Source organism: Montipora capricornis, chromosome 4 (genome assembly GCF_036669925.1).
Source record: "Montipora capricornis isolate CH-2021 chromosome 4, ASM3666992v2, whole genome shotgun sequence".
Classification (NCBI taxonomy): Eukaryota; Metazoa; Cnidaria; class Anthozoa; order Scleractinia; family Acroporidae; genus Montipora; species Montipora capricornis.
This window is the reverse complement of record NC_090886.1, coordinates 4754692-4759380: the sequence shown is the minus strand read 5'-3', so window position 1 is coordinate 4759380 and position 4689 is coordinate 4754692.

The following is a 4689-nucleotide window of genomic DNA, read 5'->3' as shown; positions in this document are numbered from 1 at the left end:
CTTGCTTGCTTCCATACCATCCCCTGCTTCATTGAGTGCTTTGTAGTTGGAGCTGGAGTTTGGGTTATAAAGAGTCAAGGGTCTTCATGTCTTTGAGTGGGTCCATTTCCAGGAGTGTAGGAAGCTTAAGCAACGATGACTTAAAGTTACAAAATTTAATATTTTCCCTTTTCTTGAGTTTGCGAGGAAGATGTGAGCACCTCTTGATAAGTAATTATTTTTAGTTGCCATGCTGTTCATAACAGTCCTGAATTGGAATAATAATATTGTTATAATAATAATAATTGGCAGAGCTCACGATATCGGGCTGAAAGCAATTACAAAGGCGCCTCTGGCTGCCGCTATACAGTCCATGTTTAATGTCGGAGCACAGCACCACAGCTAGATTTTAATTAGCTGTGAGTCGATTTTGATGAGGAAAGAAAACCGGAGTACCCGGAGAAAAACCCTTGAGTCAGGTTGAGATCGACTGAAACTCAGCCCACATGCTAACCGAGGCCAGAGTTGAACCCCGGCTCACAGTGGCCACCCTGACACCCAACATCCTGGACATCCTGTTAACATCCTGGACAATGATATTGGGATTCGGGTTTAGAGCCATGGAACTAGGCCAAGGCCAAGTGGATAACATCCTCCGAGATCTGCAGAATTCTTCATAATTATTCTACGAAAGCCGAATTCAATAATTGCTTTATTGTTCATTCAAAATATTTTCTTCGCTCAAACTTCGAAACCTACTCGCAGCCATTTTTCTGCCCAACAAAAATAACACAATCTCGTCCCTAGCTTTTTTCGGTCAACGGTTCAATAATTTGCAGCGGGCTGCACTTTTGACGTCATTGATTCAATATGACAGTTTCTTTCCAAATTTGGTGAACAGCAGCTGGTTATGGTAAATTATGTGTGTGGTTTTAACCAATCAGAAACGGGGAAATATTTTGAACGAAATATAACATTTATTACTGGATTTGAGGGCAGTATTTTTGATGCTGAACTCATTTCCACACTGAACCAAAAACTCTGTCCCTTTTAATTCATTCCCTCCTGGGATTGGGACTTACTATGTCTAAGACCAGAAGATTTTACTCATCAATGGAGCAACTTTATAAATTAGGTGTGAATGGGTTAACAAAAAAATTAATAAACCCTAATGTAAGACCGCATGCATACAATACAATACATACTTAATTGACCGCTCCCCATAGGGGCTTTTCAGGGCCAATGAAAGACAACGAAACAACAGAACAGGGCCCGCTTGTTCGAAAGCCGATTAACTTAATCCAGGATTAGCGTAAACTTTTGTTTCATGTTTTCAACTTTTTGGTGAAAGTTTCTTTTGCTTATTTTTGTTTTTCAAGATTGACTTCTCCTAATGTAAAGTTTTGCCTAATATCAGCATTGAACAGCATTTGGGGGTAGAGAAATAAACTCCTTGGTCAATTTATAATCTGGGATTAGCGTTAATCGGCGTTTGAACAACCGGGCCCAAAACAACAACAACAATTGTTAAGAATCCCAACCGGCCGGAGGCAAACCAGTTGGCTATTTACAAGTGCAGCTGGGAAGTTGAACCAGGGACAACCAGGATCAAATTCAACGAGTGGTCAGAGCAGGTCTTGAACCCGGGACCTCTGCATCTCAAGGCCAGCGCCCTAACCACACTGCCTCCTTTCCTAGCTGAAGCTGGTTTATAACCAGTATCACAAGACAGATTATAATGATCAATGTTCAAATGATGGATTACAAACAAGTGAGGATAAAATAATCTGTTTTTGTCGTCAAAAATGACAACAATGTAACAAAAAGTAAATGAAATGCCTTGGCCTAGTTCCATGGCTCCAGACCCGAATCCCAATATCATTGTCCATGATACAATTATTCCAATTCAGGACTTAAACTGTTATGAACCGCATGGAAACTAAAAATAATTATTTATCAACAAGTGCTATTCTATTCCTCTTAAAACTCAAGAAATGGGAAAAAAAATTTTTAACTTATAGTTTCCACTTTACCCGCCAACAAACTGAGAACTAGTTCTCAGTCACTGGACGTCAACCGCAAAGAACCTGGACCCAAGCTGTGAGGTCAGGAGTTTATTCAGAAGGCGACAAGATAGCGCGTTGTTTAATTTTTTCTGATTTTCTGGTCATCGGCATTTACATCTAAGCGATTTAAACTGCTGAAAAGGTAAGAATATGACTAAGGAATTTCTTTAAGGTAGACTTGGGTGATTGCTTCCCTCGCTTTTGTCGTATAGGTTGACTGTAGACGGTAATAATTGCGCATGCTGTCGACATCTTGTCTGAGTTGCATGTTCGGTCGAAAAGAGTTGTTTTATTACAGAAATTAAAGCCTCCGTTGTGATGTATTTTATGATCATTCTTAAGGTCTCTGAATCGATCACTTAGCTTTATAAAATAATAGGCTGTTTGTCCGGAGGGAATGAAGTAATTTCATTTCACCGGCTCGTTGAAGTCAGAGAGCCCGCCGATGAAGAAAATAACTGCACGGAAAGAAAACAAGTAATTACCTCTTTACATGCTACTTTGTCTTTGTTGATTAAAAATACGGAGAACGTGCCGATAAGCAAAAGAAAATTAGACCGTGGTTTGTGAATAGTATGTAAATGTACAATTGTATTGAACAAATTGTACAAAGCAACTAATCAGGACGCCAAATTGACATCAGTAATTGTGTCGTCCACAGTGACTATAATACCCATAATGGCTGCAGGGTGGATTTAAGACATCCATCCTGGTGCAGTTCACATACACGTAAATCTCACACTCAAGATAATGCAGAGTCTTGTACGTTCTCAGAGAAATTTGAAAACCCATGCCAGAGATCTTTGGTGTAATTTCCTTGCTAGCAAAGGTCTCTTTTCTTATTGCGTTCGCAGATCTAATGAGTGCTGCCTCGAGGCAGTGTGGCCCAGTGGTTAGGGCGCTTGCCTTGAGATCCGGAGATCCCAGGTTCAAGACCACTCATTGAATTTGTTCCTGGTAGTCCCTGGTTCAACTTCCAAGCTGCACTTGTAAATAGCCAACTGGTTTGCCTCCGGCCAGTTGGGATTCTTAACAGTTGTTGTTGTGTTCTGTCGTTTCATTGATTGTCTTTCGTTGGCCCTGAAAAGCCCCTATGGGGAGCGGTCAATTAAGTATGTATGTACAATTTGTACAATTGTATGCCATGGGTTGAAACTTGCTTCGATCCAACGGCCGTCCATAACCTTGGATGGCACTCTTCAAACTGCATTCCCCATGATATGTTTGCTGACCGTGGCTTGAGTCCGCTGTGTCCCACCCATTCCTTTACAGTAATTTTATTCCCGCGCTGTTGTTAAGTGAGCCAACACAAAATATCACACGAAGAATGGGGTCGCCGAGCAACCGCCGCGCATGCTCAACACAGTAGGGACCTTAAGATCTACGACGGCGACGTTGACGAAAACGTCACCTCAAAATATCACTTTGCCTTATCATCGCGGTTATTCTATCTCGTTCACTTCTTACAGTTTGGGCGAAGTATCATAAAAATAAATTGATACGAGCAGTTACAAATTCAAAATAGAGAATGAAAGATTCTCTGTTGCATGCTCGCGTTGTTGGCAAAACCTCAAATTTGGTAATTTCACGTCGTCCTCATGCAGAGTACCGCAAGAATCCGTGCTAAAATCCGTGTTGCAGGTGCAGCACAATTATTTATGCTATTTTAAACAATGATATCATTGTTTTGCGCCATTGTTGTTGCCGCCACCGTCGTAAAATCTTAAGCTCCCTAATGAGTTTTGACCCATGGCGGGTCTCTTTTCCCATAGACTGGTCAGCCTAGTGAATGCAATATAATTATAAACTGCTGCCTGGCATCAAAAAAAGGTATAAGGCATACATTTTAGATTGAAAGTTCTGAAGTGAGGCAGGGAGGCATAAGAAATCCTCACAAATAAAGGCCAAAACCACTCCAATCCAAACTCTAACCTTCCCATGACATACTAATCTCTGTAAATCTGAGTCTCACATTTTGATTAAGAAACGGTCCAGATAAGAACGATAGCAACAACGGCAACGAACATGTTGGAATTCAATTGGTATGCAAAAAGGTGATAACTTTTCTATTGTCTGTACTTACTTCTGATTGGCTTAAACAGCAAATGGTTAACAAAACGTCATAAAGCAGTATTATATTCATCCTTACTTTCCAACCATCTTCCATCTTTCATCTGGTCTCAGTTTAAATGAATTCCACAGAAATCGTATGTGGGGAACATGTAAAATTGTAAACGTTTCTTTGCTTTTGTTTTCAACTCTTGTGATTGGTCAAAATCTTTTAACACAAAAAAACACCCTTTCAAAGTGGGCTGTAAATGAATTTTATTGCGTTAACTGCCTTCCTGTAGGTTTATGCATTCTCTGTGTAAAAATGATAACATTCCTATGTGGGGAAAGCCCCGTTGCCGCATAACAAAGGAAATTGCTATCCACCTTACACGGATCATTTCTTAATGACGTTAAACGATGTTGACTGCTGGAGTGGGCAAACCGAAAATCCTTAAATAACAATGACCACAACCAGGTTTTCTGAGCCAGCGAGACTGAGCACCTCCAGCAAACCATTGTTTTAACGAAAACCGCTGGTCAGCAACCTGGCAAACCGGCCTTGTATTCAGTCCCAGTTTGCAACAGCGGTTGT